Here is a 16852-nt window from a genome sequence, read left to right on the forward strand (position 1 = left end):
AACAACATTTTTAAAAACAAGCAAATTGCGTGAGTCCCATAAAACCTCTTTAAAAACAGAAAAAAGAATCCAATTAGTACGTGTATCTTCCTTTTTACTAAGATCTTGACCAATAAAAACTTTCTCAAAAGAAAAACTGTTATATCCAGTGAGTTGGATTAAAAACCTCTTTAAAAACATAAAAAATTCTTTTGCATAAAAACAGTCCCAATAAAGGTGCACAAAGTCTTCTCTACCTCCACATCCCTCTCTTGGGCATCTGTCACTTATTCTCAAACCTCTTCCATTTAAAAAAGATCGGGTTGGGAGGCAGCCATGAAAGGACATCCAACTAACGTCTTTTTGTCTGTTTGATAGTCCAATAACTTTAAAAAACTTCCAAATCTTCACAGACTGAGCATTAGTGCAGAATGGTACTTCATATAATCTCTCATTTTTCCTTATTTCCTGTTCTATTTTCTTTTTATCAGGTTCACCTAAAGAGCTCAAACCAAATTGATCATTGAAAGACCTGAGGAGCACATAGAAGGTAGGTATCACATGTGCTATGGGTCTCCTCAAATCCCTCTCACACCAGCCCCATTTGGAAAACAACCATCCTGCAAGGTATTTACTCATGTCTGCCGCCCTATTATTGCACTGTATCAATTTAAAAATTAAAAGAAAATAGTGCACCTTTAAAAACAGATCAATGTTTGGAAAGTTATATCCGCCCAAATTCATACTCTTCATCACTTCTTCTCTTTTCATTTTCTCCATCTTAGACCCCCAGAAGAACACAAAAAGCTTCCTTGTAACTCTCCTAGTCCATAACTTCCCTGGAAGAAGCACCATAGCCGTATACAAGAGAAGCGGTAGGATTACAGACTTAATGATAAGAACTTTCCCTTTAAGTGACAAGTTCCTTAACCTCCAGAAGGATAGCTTCTTCTCAATTTTACTGTCCAAAGTCTCATAACTTTTCTTTCCTTTGAGGTCTTTGTCAAATATCACTCCTAGCACTTCAATGTCTTCTTTTTCCTTAACATCATCCACTACTATATTCTCTTGGTTCCCAAAACTGCATAATTGGCACTTCCCCCAGTTCACATTCATCCCAGCCACACAACAAAAAATCCTCACATGCAAATTTACTCTGTTGAGATCTGCTTGGGATGTACAAGTAAAAACCACATCGTCCATATAACTTAAAACCTTTAACTTACTACCATCACTACCTGGAATAAAAACACCACTCACACATTTATCTTTCTGCACATTCTTCAACAGGCCCTCTATAACGCATATAAACAGAATTGGGGAGAGTGGGCATCCCTGTCTGACTCCAGACAAGACATTAAAAGCAGGCCCCACATGCCCATTTACTAAAATCTGACTTGTCACCCCATGATAAAAACTCATAATAACAGATAATAACTTTTCTGGAATACCTAAGTGTTTCAAAGCAATGAACATAAAATCATGTGCAACCTTATCATAAGCCTTTTCGAAATCTATGGACTCAACAAACAGTGCATTCTTGTTAAAGTTACTGTAATAAATAGAGTCTCTTAAAAGCAACAAATTATCTGTTATTTTTCTTTTCGGTACTGCACAAACTTGGTATTCTCCCACAAGGTGGTCCACTACATCACTCAGTCTATTAGCCACAATCTTAGCAATTATCTTGTAGTCACAATTTAATAAAGTTATAGGTCTCCAATTTTTAAGATCTCTGCCATCACCTTTTTTATGAATTAATGTTATGACCCCTTTCTTCATAGATTCAGCTAAAACACCTGAGTTAAAAACATATTGCACCACCCGTGTAAACTCTTTACTTAAAATATTCCAGAACGCGGAATAAAACTCAGCGGGGAGACCATCACAGCCTGGTGTCTTCCCTTTGGCCATCTTATCCAGGGCCTGCTTGATCTCCCCTTCACTAACATCATCAATTAAAAAATCTACTTTTTCAACAGGAACATTATTTTCCAAAATATTACAATAATCATTCATCTCCGTCTCACTGGCTCTGCTCTTATTACTAAAGAGTGTCTCATAAAATCTGCCAATCTCCTTCACCATCTCCTGTCCAAAAACTTCCCCCGTAGGGGTAAAAACAGATTTAAAAACACCTTTAGCATTAAAACATTTTTTAAAGAAATACCGTGTACACTGCTCATTTTCTTCTAGGTGCTGCACTTTAGACTTATATACAATATTCCTTCCCTTTTCCAACAACCTTTTTTTCATCTCCCCCTTCACCTTAACAATCTCATCCTCCACCTCCACACCAACACGTTTAAACTTATAGAGAGTCTCTAACCGGGATACAAGCCTTTCATCACTCCTCCTCTTCTCTTGTGCTCTCTTTATGCAAAACATCTTAAAGAAATTAGAAAACTCTCCTTTAGCCCATTCCCACCACACTAAGACATTACTAAAATCAGGTTGTTTAGAAACACAGGATAAAAACACATGATTAAAACCAGCCATTACTTCCTCATCTTCCAATAGACTTACATTTAATTTCCAGAGCCCCCTCCCAAAATGAAGGGACTCTGTGACACTTATCTCAGCCGACACCATCTTGTGGTCTGAGAAAGTTGACATCATTTGATTGCACCGGACCACCTTAATCCCATCAGAGACCAGGATGTAATCGATCCGGGATTTACAGCGGCCACTATCTGATATGTACGTATATCTTTCATCAGTGCTAACCATCAGTCCAACATCAGTAAAATGCAAGTCTTGAATAATTTGATTTAAAACATTGGAAGTAATATCAGTTCTAACCTCAGCAGAGCTCTCACGATCATTGACGGATCTAATGCAGTTAAAATCGCCAACAATAATAGTATCTTCACGACCAGGGATAAAAAACTTAAGGGACTCTAAAAAAGACAAACGTGCTTGTTTTTCTGCTGGAGCATACACATTAAAAATTCTCATCCTCTGGCCCAAAACCTCAAAAATTAAAACCATACAACGACCAGGTACTAAAGTTTGGCAATTTAAAACTTTAATGTCCCTGTTTCGCAATAAAATCCCAACACCTTCATTTTTGTTTTCTGCACATGTGGACCAGAAGGACTGCCCACACTTCCACTCATTTGCATAAGGTGCTGACTTTATTGCACACTCCTGTAAACATATCACATCACTTCTAACATTCTCAAGAATATCAAAAATTGCAGCTCTCCTAATTTCAGACTCAATACTTCTTACATTAATAGTTGTTACAACCAAAGTCATAATAACTAGGAAAAGAAAACCAAATGCTTTAAAATCCATCTTAACTTAGAAATTAACATTTTGGCCTTCAACTTTCCTATGTAAACTTGCAAAACAATCAGGCGACCCTATGTTAGAGTCCCTGTCTATTTCATTATCACTACCAAGAACAAGGGATTCCTGATCCTCAGACCAGCTCCCTGTCTTACACCTTTTATTCACAACCTGCACATCCTCATCTTCCTCCTCCTCTTCTTCCTTACTGCGAGAAACTCTCTGACCAGGTGTTAGAGATCTCTGAGATGACCCAACAACTTCCATTCCCTCCTCCTCCCCCACAATTGGGTTTGGACATTCAATATCATCCATAGCCTCTTCACTAGAAAGAACATCACCATACACTGTCTCAATTTTCTCCACCACTTTCACTTTTTTTGCTTTTTTCTTTTTCACCAAGGTAAATTCACCTCCCACACCTGTCTCCTCACCAGTCACAGCAGTGGAAACACCCTCCTCCCCTGACCTCTCCTGAGTGCTAATGTGCTCCACTATCACAGAACTTTCCTCAGCCACCTGTGCCACATTAACACTCACACTCACACTCTCACCAACTCCAGGAACAAACCTCCCTCCCCCTTTTTCTCTTTGTTCTCCTCTATTCCCAGCTGCATCAGCATAACTTCTCTTCTTTTTATACCACATATCACAGCCTCTTGCCAAATGTTCCTCACTTCCACAGATATCACATGTCTTCTTCTCTGTACAAATACTTGCTTCATGACCAGTTTTCCCACAATTTCTGCAACATTCTCCTTTCTCAGGGCAATAATCCTGCACATGGCCATAGGCATGGCACTTTCTACAATATTGCAACTGGCCTTCATAAAAGCAGAAACCTCTCTCTCCTCCGATAGAAAACACCTGTGGTATGCTCTTCCTTCCATCTTGCATTCCTTCATCTTTTTTAAATTTTACAATAAACTTTCTCTTACAATTAAAGTACCCAAACTTGTTCTTAAGTCTTCCTATAAATTTCACTTCCTCGCAATACCGGAACAAAAAGTTTGTAACCATTTCATCAGAAACCTTAGGATTATACATGTGGACAATTACTACCTTTGTTGTATTCATAAATAACGGTTCCACTTTAATCTTCTTCATTATAGCAGGCTCACTTTTCCTCTTCATTTCTTCAAGATCCATATAGACTCTCTGGCAAATCTCAGAACCACAAAAAGTAATATCATAAATTCCTTGCCTAGGAAAATCCTGTATAGCCAATACATTCCATACCTGTAGGTAATCAAGCTTGCGAAGAATCTCCACAACGATTTGGTCAAGTCCGATCGTCCCCCGGTGCTCGCCAGGAACGTAGATCCGCACCGTGTCCTCAAGTCCACGCGCCTTCTCGCTCATTTTTGCAGGTAAAACCCACGATCGCAGCTCAGCAACAATCCAGGGCCCCCCGTAAAGAGGGCCCCGATCACCACTCCTTTCAACCCAAACCACGCACAGAAATCCACACGTGATCTTAGCCAAAAGGCCGAGAAGCGATAACCGTGAAAGGGGCGGGCCCAACAAGGTCCCCTTCATGGGCACTATCACTGCTTGCTGTCAGGGAGGCTGCCAGACAATTTTCCATGCACACTCTGGGCTGGGGGGCAGTCAACCACCAGTACACACAGCAGAACCTAAACCCATACCATTATTGCTAAGCAGCAAGACAGGGGCCCATTGCACTCCCACGGGGCCTTTTTAAATGCAATCCATAACCCGGATTTGCCAGGAACCCTTCTTACTCCTCCTACTTGCATGTGACACTGGGCTTAGGATCTGCATAGGAAACACACACACAAGCACACACCTACCTTTGTTGCCTGCAGATGCCTCCTTGGCTGTCCCCAAACGGTATCAAACCAACACCCACGGGAAGCTGTAAGCATAGAGGACATGCCTGCACCCCATTGGACTTACCTGTGTGGGTTAAATCCGGGTTATTTGACAACCTATGGCGGTGATGGTTCTGCTCAGGCAGAGCAGTGCTGATGCTCCTCATAAAGCTGTCGCTGCTGTGAAGGTTCTAGGTGACATCACAAATCCCTTTGGTTACATACACAACAAAGCTGGGTTGTTGTTGTTTACACTCTGCAAGGCCTGTGGAAGTGAGTGACATCATAGCACTGTAGTTCTGAGGGTTCAAGATGGATGCAACAATCTCCTGTTGCTTCTATGAAGGCCGTAATAGACGACATCACCAAACAGCTCCATAGTCACATACACAGCAAAGGAGAGATGTTGTTTACACCTAGTGATGTCAGTGGTATTGAGTGACATCACAGCACAGTGCTAAGGCTCCTGGGCCTGGACACAGCAGCGGCTGCAATATCTCAACGGAGAATACGTTTATATCTATGTGTGTGTGTGCGCATATATATATATATATATATATATATATATATATATATATATTTCTCCGCCGAAATCACTTTTAAACCCATTTCCACCTTTTTTTCCCTTCTCTTCCTCTTACTTTTTTTTCACGTTTTTTTACGTTTTTCTCCTTTTCGCCTCTTTTCTGGGCGTATTATTCTTCTTTTTCTTCTTTTTTTTCGTCTAATGCATACCCCATCAGTGCAGCAATGCTTATTCAATACCGCCAGCAGATGGAGACACTGGGGGATAATTTTCTAAGGATTTATACTGATTTTTCCTGTCTGAATTTGTCGCACAGAAAGTTGCAGGCCAAATATGTGTGACATTTCTGCGACTTTAGCTTCTAGAGCATTTTTACAACATTATACATAGGTGCTGAATACATAAAAAGCGACTGTTCAGCGACAGACAAGTCGCATCGGCTGAAAGTAGGCCAGAATGTCAGTCCATGTTGGAGCAGGTTTAGATACAGTCTAAAGCATAGATCTCAAAGTCTGTGCACAGAATTTAGCAAGGGCCTCGCACCTTCTGATGCATCAGGTAGGTGCACAATAGCATAGCCTAACCCTCTGTACTTTGGTCTATATTGATGCGGGACATAGACAGCCAGCTGATGACCAATCCATTAGTGCAATGGATGGCTGGAAGCATTTGTCTTTGCCTTTGCAATACCACAGAAGCAATGCATGGTCAATGTACAGCAATGACACACCTGTGTGAACAGCCAGGAGACCCCCCCCCCCCCCCCCCCATGTTATGTTACATAGTTACATAGTTAGTACGGTCGAAAAAAGACATATGTCCATCACGTTCAACCAGGGAATTAAGGGGTAGGGGTGTGGCGCGATATTGGGGAAGGGATGAGATTTTATATTTCTTCATAAGCATTAATCTTATTTTGTCAATTAGGAACATTCAGCACCCACCCGCTATCAAGGCAGCTGCCTATCATGTCATGCCCTACCTGCACAGGTGTGCTGGCTACTCAAATGATCCAATTAAGGAGGCCATTTAGTCAGCAGCAGCAGAAGTCCTGTGCCTGGACGCTCCAACAGGGGCCAGACACAAGCAGAAGCAGAAGCAGCAGAAGCAGCAGCAGCACCACCTTTTGTTTTTTGGCTGCAGCAGCAGCAAGGCCCACAGGGCTGGCTAGCTGGCTAGCCAGCAAGCAGGTAGCAATGAAAGTAGGAATCTTTCTTTTTAACCCTGTAAGGGGGTGGTGCACTGTACCCGAAGATACTGCCATATCGGGTCAATGCATAGGGCGACGGAAGCAAGCTTCGAAATCGGCCCCCGTTCTCAAAAATCCATTTAATATATGGTCCCCAGATAGGGGACGTATCAGATATTAAACTGATAAGAACAGATACTACACTTGATCTTAGCCAAAAGGCCGAGAAGCGATAACCGTGAAAGGGGCGGGCCCAACAAGGTCCCCTTCATGGGCACTATCACTGCTTGCTGTCAGGGAGGCTGCCAGACAATTTTCCATGCACACTCTGGGCTGGGGGGCAGTCAACCACCAGTACACACAGCAGAACCTAAACCCATACCATTATTGCTAAGCAGCAAGACAGGGGCCCATTGCACTCCCACGGGGCCTTTTTAAATGCAATCCATAACCCGGATTTGCCAGGAACCCTTCTTACTCCTCCTACTTGCATGTGACACTGGGCTTAGGATCTGCATAGGAAACACACACACAAGCACACACCTACCTTTGTTGCCTGCAGATGCCTCCTTGGCTGTCCCCAAACGGTATCAAACCAACACCCACGGGAAGCTGTAAGCATAGAGGACATGCCTGCACCCCATTGGACTTACCTGTGTGGGTTAAATCCGGGTTATTTGACAACCTATGGCGGTGATGGTTCTGCTCAGGCAGAGCAGTGCTGATGCTCCTCATAAAGCTGTCGCTGCTGTGAAGGTTCTAGGTGACATCACAAATCCCTTTGGTTACATACACAACAAAGCTGGGTTGTTGTTGTTTACACTCTGCAAGGCCTGTGGAAGTGAGTGACATCATAGCACTGTAGTTCTGAGGGTTCAAGATGGATGCAACAATCTCCTGTTGCTTCTATGAAGGCCATAATAGACGACATCACCAAACAGCTCCATAGTCACATACACAGCAAAGGAGAGATGTTGTTTACACCTAGTGATGTCAGTGGTATTGAGTGACATCACAGCACAGTGCTAAGGCTCCTGGGCCTGGACACAGCAGCGGCTGCAATATCTCAACGGAGAATACGTTTATATCTATGTGTGTGTGTGCGCATATATATATATATATATATATATATATATATATATATATATATATATTTCTCCGCCGAAATCACTTTTAAACCCATTTCCACCTTTTTTTCCCTTCTCTTCCTCTTACTTTTTTTTCACGTTTTTTTACGTTTTTCTCCTTTTCGCCTCTTTTCTGGGCGTATTATTCTTCTTTTTCTTCTTTTTTTTCGTCTAATGCATACCCCATCAGTGCAGCAATGCTTATTCAATACCGCCAGCAGATGGAGACACTGGGGGATAATTTTCTAAGGATTTATACTGATTTTTCCTGTCTGAATTTGTCGCACAGAAAGTTGCAGGCCAAATATGTGTGACATTTCTGCGACTTTAGCTTCTAGAGCATTTTTACAACATTATACATAGGTGCTGAATACATAAAAAGCGACTGTTCAGCGACAGACAAGTCGCATCGGCTGAAAGTAGGCCAGAATGTCAGTCCATGTTGGAGCAGGTTTAGATACAGTCTAAAGCATAGATCTCAAAGTCTGTGCACAGAATTTAGCAAGGGCCTCGCACCTTCTGATGCATCAGGTAGGTGCACAATAGCATAGCCTAACCCTCTGTACTTTGGTCTATATTGATGCGGGACATAGACAGCCAGCTGATGACCAATCCATTAGTGCAATGGATGGCTGGAAGCATTTGTCTTTGCCTTTGCAATACCACAGAAGCAATGCATGGTCAATGTACAGCAATGACACACCTGTGTGAACAGCCAGGAGACACCCCCCCCCCCCCCCCCATGTTATGTTACATAGTTACATAGTTAGTACGGTCGAAAAAAGACATATGTCCATCACGTTCAACCAGGGAATTAAGGGGTAGGGGTGTGGCGCGATATTGGGGAAGGGATGAGATTTTATATTTCTTCATAAGCATTAATCTTATTTTGTCAATTAGGAACATTCAGCACCCACCCGCTATCAAGGCAGCTGCCTATCATGTCATGCCCTACCTGCACAGGTGTGCTGGCTACTCAAATGATCCAATTAAGGAGGCCATTTAGTCAGCAGCAGCAGAAGTCCTGTGCCTGGACGCTCCAACAGGGGCCAGACACAAGCAGAAGCAGAAGCAGCAGAAGCAGCAGCAGCACCACCTTTTGTTTTTTGGCTGCAGCAGCAGCAAGGCCCACAGGGCTGGCTAGCTGGCTAGCCAGCAAGCAGGTAGCAATGAAAGTAGGAATCTTTCTTTTTAACCCTGTAAGGGGGTGGTGCACTGTACCCGAAGATACTGCCATATCGGGTCAATGCATAGGGCGACGGAAGCAAGCTTCGAAATCGGCCCCCGTTCTCAAAAATCCATTTAATATATGGTCCCCAGATAGGGGACGTATCAGATATTAAACTGATAAGAACAGATACTACACTTGATCTTAGCCAAAAGGCCGAGAAGCGATAACCGTGAAAGGGGCGGGCCCAACAAGGTCCCCTTCATGGGCACTATCACTGCTTGCTGTCAGGGAGGCTGCCAGACAATTTTCCATGCACACTCTGGGCTGGGGGGCAGTCAACCACCAGTACACACAGCAGAACCTAAACCCATACCATTATTGCTAAGCAGCAAGACAGGGGCCCATTGCACTCCCACGGGGCCTTTTTAAATGCAATCCATAACCCGGATTTGCCAGGAACCCTTCTTACTCCTCCTACTTGCATGTGACACTGGGCTTAGGATCTGCATAGGAAACACACACACAAGCACACACCTACCTTTGTTGCCTGCAGATGCCTCCTTGGCTGTCCCCAAACGGTATCAAACCAACACCCACGGGAAGCTGTAAGCATAGAGGACATGCCTGCACCCCATTGGACTTACCTGTGTGGGTTAAATCCGGGTTATTTGACAACCTATGGCGGTGATGGTTCTGCTCAGGCAGAGCAGTGCTGATGCTCCTCATAAAGCTGTCGCTGCTGTGAAGGTTCTAGGTGACATCACAAATCCCTTTGGTTACATACACAACAAAGCTGGGTTGTTGTTGTTTACACTCTGCAAGGCCTGTGGAAGTGAGTGACATCATAGCACTGTAGTTCTGAGGGTTCAAGATGGATGCAACAATCTCCTGTTGCTTCTATGAAGGCCGTAATAGACGACATCACCAAACAGCTCCATAGTCACATACACAGCAAAGGAGAGATGTTGTTTACACCTAGTGATGTCAGTGGTATTGAGTGACATCACAGCACAGTGCTAAGGCTCCTGGGCCTGGACACAGCAGCGGCTGCAATATCTCAACGGAGAATACGTTTATATCTATGTGTGTGTGTGCGCATATATATATATATATATATATATATATATATATATATATATTTCTCCGCCGAAATCACTTTTAAACCCATTTCCACCTTTTTTTCCCTTCTCTTCCTCTTACTTTTTTTTCACGTTTTTTTACGTTTTTCTCCTTTTCGCCTCTTTTCTGGGCGTATTATTCTTCTTTTTCTTCTTTTTTTTCGTCTAATGCATACCCCATCAGTGCAGCAATGCTTATTCAATACCGCCAGCAGATGGAGACACTGGGGGATAATTTTCTAAGGATTTATACTGATTTTTCCTGTCTGAATTTGTCGCACAGAAAGTTGCAGGCCAAATATGTGTGACATTTCTGCGACTTTAGCTTCTAGAGCATTTTTACAACATTATACATAGGTGCTGAATACATAAAAAGCGACTGTTCAGCGACAGACAAGTCGCATCGGCTGAAAGTAGGCCAGAATGTCAGTCCATGTTGGAGCAGGTTTAGATACAGTCTAAAGCATAGATCTCAAAGTCTGTGCACAGAATTTAGCAAGGGCCTCGCACCTTCTGATGCATCAGGTAGGTGCACAATAGCATAGCCTAACCCTCTGTACTTTGGTCTATATTGATGCGGGACATAGACAGCCAGCTGATGACCAATCCATTAGTGCAATGGATGGCTGGAAGCATTTGTCTTTGCCTTTGCAATACCACAGAAGCAATGCATGGTCAATGTACAGCAATGACACACCTGTGTGAACAGCCAGGAGACCCCCCCCCCATGTTATGTTACATAGTTACATAGTTAGTACGGTCGAAAAAAGACATATGTCCATCACGTTCAACCAGGGAATTAAGGGGTAGGGGTGTGGCGCGATATTGGGGAAGGGATGAGATTTTATATTTCTTCATAAGCATTAATCTTATTTTGTCAATTAGGAACATTCAGCACCCACCCGCTATCAAGGCAGCTGCCTATCATGTCATGCCCTACCTGCACAGGTGTGCTGGCTACTCAAATGATCCAATTAAGGAGGCCATTTAGTCAGCAGCAGCAGAAGTCCTGTGCCTGGACGCTCCAACAGGGGCCAGACACAAGCAGAAGCAGAAGCAGCAGAAGCAGCAGCAGCACCACCTTTTGTTTTTTGGCTGCAGCAGCAGCAAGGCCCACAGGGCTGGCTAGCTGGCTAGCCAGCAAGCAGGTAGCAATGAAAGTAGGAATCTTTCTTTTTAACCCTGTAAGGGGGTGGTGCACTGTACCCGAAGATACTGCCATATCGGGTCAATGCATAGGGCGACGGAAGCAAGCTTCGAAATCGGCCCCCGTTCTCAAAAATCCATTTAATATATGGTCCCCAGATAGGGGACGTATCAGATATTAAACTGATAAGAACAGATACTACACTTGATCTTAGCCAAAAGGCCGAGAAGCGATAACCGTGAAAGGGGTCCCCTTCATGGGCACTATCACTGCTTGCTGTCAGGGAGGCTGCCAGACAATTTTCCATGCACACTCTGGGCTGGGGGGCAGTCAACCACCAGTACACACAGCAGAACCTAAACCCATACCATTATTGCTAAGCAGCAAGACAGGGGCCCATTGCACTCCCACGGGGCCTTTTTAAATGCAATCCATAACCCGGATTTGCCAGGAACCCTTCTTACTCCTCCTACTTGCATGTGACACTGGGCTTAGGATCTGCATAGGAAACACACACACAAGCACACACCTACCTTTGTTGCCTGCAGATGCCTCCTTGGCTGTCCCCAAACGGTATCAAACCAACACCCACGGGAAGCTGTAAGCATAGAGGACATGCCTGCACCCCATTGGACTTACCTGTGTGGGTTAAATCCGGGTTATTTGACAACCTATGGCGGTGATGGTTCTGCTCAGGCAGAGCAGTGCTGATGCTCCTCATAAAGCTGTCGCTGCTGTGAAGGTTCTAGGTGACATCACAAATCCCTTTGGTTACATACACAACAAAGCTGGGTTGTTGTTGTTTACACTCTGCAAGGCCTGTGGAAGTGAGTGACATCATAGCACTGTAGTTCTGAGGGTTCAAGATGGATGCAACAATCTCCTGTTGCTTCTATGAAGGCCGTAATAGACGACATCACCAAACAGCTCCATAGTCACATACACAGCAAAGGAGAGATGTTGTTTACACCTAGTGATGTCAGTGATATTGAGTGACATCACAGCACAGTGCTAAGGCTCCTGGGCCTGGACACAGCAGCGGCTGCAATATCTCAACGGAGAATACGTTTATATCTATGTGTGTGTGTGCGCATATATATATATATATATATATATATATATATATATATATATATATTCTCCGCCGAAATCACTTTTAAACCCATTTCCACCTTTTTTTCCCTTCTCTTCCTCTTACTTTTTTTTCACGTTTTTTTACGTTTTTCTCCTTTTCGCCTCTTTTCTGGGCGTATTATTCTTCTTTTTCTTCTTTTTTTTCGTCTAATGCATACCCCATCAGTGCAGCAATGCTTATTCAATACCGCCAGCAGATGGAGACACTGGGGGATAATTTTCTAAGGATTTATACTGATTTTTCCTGTCTGAATTTGTCGCACAGAAAGTTGCAGGCCAAATATGTGTGACATTTCTGCGACTTTAGCTTCTAGAGCATTTTTACAACATTATACATAGGTGCTGAATACATAAAAAGCGACTGTTCAGCGACAGACAAGTCGCATCGGCTGAAAGTAGGCCAGAATGTCAGTCCATGTTGGAGCAGGTTTAGATACAGTCTAAAGCATAGATCTCAAAGTCTGTGCACAGAATTTAGCAAGGGCCTCGCACCTTCTGATGCATCAGGTAGGTGCACAATAGCATAGCCTAACCCTCTGTACTTTGGTCTATATTGATGCGGGACATAGACAGCCAGCTGATGACCAATCCATTAGTGCAATGGATGGCTGGAAGCATTTGTCTTTGCCTTTGCAATACCACAGAAGCAATGCATGGTCAATGTACAGCAATGACACACCTGTGTGAACAGCCAGGAGACCCCCCCCCCCCCCCCCCCCATGTTATGTTACATAGTTACATAGTTAGTACGGTCGAAAAAAGACATATGTCCATCACGTTCAACCAGGGAATTAAGGGGTAGGGGTGTGGCGCGATATTGGGGAAGGGATGAGATTTTATATTTCTTCATAAGCATTAATCTTATTTTGTCAATTAGGAACATTCAGCACCCACCCGCTATCAAGGCAGCTGCCTATCATGTCATGCCCTACCTGCACAGGTGTGCTGGCTACTCAAATGATCCAATTAAGGAGGCCATTTAGTCAGCAGCAGCAGAAGTCCTGTGCCTGGACGCTCCAACAGGGGCCAGACACAAGCAGAAGCAGAAGCAGCAGAAGCAGCAGCAGCACCACCTTTTGTTTTTTGGCTGCAGCAGCAGCAAGGCCCACAGGGCTGGCTAGCTGGCTAGCCAGCAAGCAGGTAGCAATGAAAGTAGGAATCTTTCTTTTTAACCCTGTAAGGGGGTGGTGCACTGTACCCGAAGATACTGCCATATCGGGTCAATGCATAGGGCGACGGAAGCAAGCTTCGAAATCGGCCCCCGTTCTCAAAAATCCATTTAATATATGGTCCCCAGATAGGGGACGTATCAGATATTAAACTGATAAGAACAGATACTACACTTGATCTTAGCCAAAAGGCCGAGAAGCGATAACCGTGAAAGGGGCGGGCCCAACAAGGTCCCCTTCATGGGCACTATCACTGCTTGCTGTCAGGGAGGCTGCCAGACAATTTTCCATGCACACTCTGGGCTGGGGGGCAGTCAACCACCAGTACACACAGCAGAACCTAAACCCATACCATTATTGCTAAGCAGCAAGACAGGGGCCCATTGCACTCCCACGGGGCCTTTTTAAATGCAATCCATAACCCGGATTTGCCAGGAACCCTTCTTACTCCTCCTACTTGCATGTGACACTGGGCTTAGGATCTGCATAGGAAACACACACACAAGCACACACCTACCTTTGTTGCCTGCAGATGCCTCCTTGGCTGTCCCCAAACGGTATCAAACCAACACCCACGGGAAGCTGTAAGCATAGAGGACATGCCTGCACCCCATTGGACTTACCTGTGTGGGTAAAATCCGGGTTATTTGACAACCTATGGCGGTGATGGTTCTGCTCAGGCAGAGCAGTGCTGATGCTCCTCATAAAGCTGTCGCTGCTGTGAAGGTTCTAGGTGACATCACAAATCCCTTTGGTTACATACACAACAAAGCTGGGTTGTTGTTGTTTACACTCTGCAAGGCCTGTGGAAGTGAGTGACATCATAGCACTGTAGTTCTGAGGGTTCAAGATGGATGCAACAATCTCCTGTTGCTTCTATGAAGGCCGTAATAGACGACATCACCAAACAGCTCCATAGTCACATACACAGCAAAGGAGAGATGTTGTTTACACCTAGTGATGTCAGTGGTATTGAGTGACATCACAGCACAGTGCTAAGGCTCCTGGGCCTGGACACAGCAGCGGCTGCAATATCTCAACGGAGAATACGTTTATATCTATGTGTGTGTGTGCGCATATATATATATATATATATATATATATATATATATATTTCTCCGCCGAAATCACTTTTAAACCCATTTCCACCTTTTTTTCCCTTCTCTTCCTCTTACTTTTTTTTCACGTTTTTTTACGTTTTTCTCCTTTTCGCCTCTTTTCTGGGCGTATTATTCTTCTTTTTCTTCTTTTTTTTCGTCTAATGCATACCCCATCAGTGCAGCAATGCTTATTCAATACCGCCAGCAGATGGAGACACTGGGGGATAATTTTCTAAGGATTTATACTGATTTTTCCTGTCTGAATTTGTCGCACAGAAAGTTGCAGGCCAAATATGTGTGACATTTCTGCGACTTTAGCTTCTAGAGCATTTTTACAACATTATACATAGGTGCTGAATACATAAAAAGCGACTGTTCAGCGACAGACAAGTCGCATCGGCTGAAAGTAGGCCAGAATGTCAGTCCATGTTGGAGCAGGTTTAGATACAGTCTAAAGCATAGATCTCAAAGTCTGTGCACAGAATTTAGCAAGGGCCTCGCACCTTCTGATGCATCAGGTAGGTGCACAATAGCATAGCTTAACCCTCTGTACTTTGGTCTATATTGATGCGGGACATAGACAGCCAGCTGATGACCAATCCATTAGTGCAATGGATGGCTGGAAGCATTTGTCTTTGCCTTTGCAATACCACAGAAGCAATGCATGGTCAATGTACAGCAATGACACACCTGTGTGAACAGCCAGGAGACCCCCCCCCCCCCCATGTTATGTTACATAGTTACATAGTTAGTACGGTCGAAAAAAGACATATGTCCATCACGTTCAACCAGGGAATTAAGGGGTAGGGGTGTGGCGCGATATTGGGGAAGGGATGAGATTTTATATTTCTTCATAAGCATTAATCTTATTTTGTCAATTAGGAACATTCAGCACCCACCCGCTATCAAGGCAGCTGCCTATCATGTCATGCCCTACCTGCACAGGTGTGCTGGCTACTCAAATGATCCAATTAAGGAGGCCATTTAGTCAGCAGCAGCAGAAGTCCTGTGCCTGGACGCTCCAACAGGGGCCAGACACAAGCAGAAGCAGAAGCAGCAGCAGCACCACCTTTTGTTTTTTGGCTGCAGCAGCAGCAAGGCCCACAGGGCTGGCTAGCTGGCTAGCCAGCAAGCAGGTAGCAATGAAAGTAGGAATCTTTCTTTTTAACCCTGTAAGGGGGTGGTGCACTGTACCCGAAGATACTGCCATATCGGGTCAATGCATAGGGTGACGGAAGCAAGCTTCGAAATCGGCCCCCGTTCTCAAAAATCCATTTAATATATGGTCCCCAGATAGGGGACGTATCAGATATTAAACTGATAAGAACAGATACTACACTTGATCTTAGCCAAAAGGCCGAGAAGCGATAACCGTGAAAGGGGCGGGCCCAACAAGGTCCCCTTCATGGGCACTATCACTGCTTGCTGTCAGGGAGGCTGCCAGACAATTTTCCATGCACACTCTGGGCTGGGGGGCAGTCAACCACCAGTACACACAGCAGAACCTAAACCCATACCATTATTGCTAAGCAGCAAGACAGGGGCCCATTGCACTCCCACGGGGCCTTTTTAAATGCAATCCATAACCCGGATTTGCCAGGAACCCTTCTTACTCCTCCTACTTGCATGTGACACTGGGCTTAGGATCTGCATAGGAAACACACACACAAGCACACACCTACCTTTGTTGCCTGCAGATGCCTCCTTGGCTGTCCCCAAACGGTATCAAACCAACACCCACGGGAAGCTGTAAGCATAGAGGACATGCCTGCACCCCATTGGACTTACCTGTGTGGGTTAAATCCGGGTTATTTGACAACCTATGGCGGTGATGGTTCTGCTCAGGCAGAGCAGTGCTGATGCTCCTCATAAAGCTGTCGCTGCTGTGAAGGTTCTAGGTGACATCACAAATCCCTTTGGTTACATACACAACAAAGCTGGGTTGTTGTTGTTTACACTCTGCAAGGCCTGTGGAAGTGAGTGACATCATAGCACTGTAGTTCTGAGGGTTCAAGATGGATGCAACAATCTCCTGTTGCTTCTATGAAGGCCGTAATAGACGA

The 16852-nt window shown here is 44.4% G+C and overlaps 5 non-coding genes across 5 annotated transcripts; all 5 read right to left on the minus strand.

The window, feature by feature from the left end:
* Positions 1 to 6866: 6866 nt before the first annotated feature.
* Positions 6867 to 7057, minus strand: LOC130332536 (U2 spliceosomal RNA). Its single transcript, XR_008875210.1, has one exon. It is a non-coding gene; the product is annotated as a U2 spliceosomal RNA (small nuclear RNA).
* A 2098-nt stretch (positions 7058 to 9155) lies between these two features.
* On the minus strand, positions 9156 to 9346 carry LOC130332538 (U2 spliceosomal RNA). Its single transcript, XR_008875212.1, has one exon. It is a non-coding gene; the product is annotated as a U2 spliceosomal RNA (small nuclear RNA).
* A 2083-nt stretch (positions 9347 to 11429) lies between these two features.
* LOC130332539 (U2 spliceosomal RNA) lies at positions 11430 to 11620 on the minus strand. The gene has a single exon (XR_008875213.1). It is a non-coding gene; the product is annotated as a U2 spliceosomal RNA (small nuclear RNA).
* A 2082-nt stretch (positions 11621 to 13702) lies between these two features.
* On the minus strand, positions 13703 to 13893 carry LOC130332540 (U2 spliceosomal RNA). The gene has a single exon (XR_008875214.1). It is a non-coding gene; the product is annotated as a U2 spliceosomal RNA (small nuclear RNA).
* Positions 13894 to 15967: 2074 nt separating this feature from the next.
* On the minus strand, positions 15968 to 16158 carry LOC130332507 (U2 spliceosomal RNA). The gene has a single exon (XR_008875191.1). It is a non-coding gene; the product is annotated as a U2 spliceosomal RNA (small nuclear RNA).
* Positions 16159 to 16852: the final 694 nt, after the last annotated feature.

Source organism: Hyla sarda, unplaced genomic scaffold (genome assembly GCF_029499605.1).
Source record: "Hyla sarda isolate aHylSar1 unplaced genomic scaffold, aHylSar1.hap1 scaffold_379, whole genome shotgun sequence".
In the NCBI taxonomy this organism is placed as follows: domain Eukaryota; kingdom Metazoa; phylum Chordata; class Amphibia; order Anura; family Hylidae; genus Hyla; species Hyla sarda.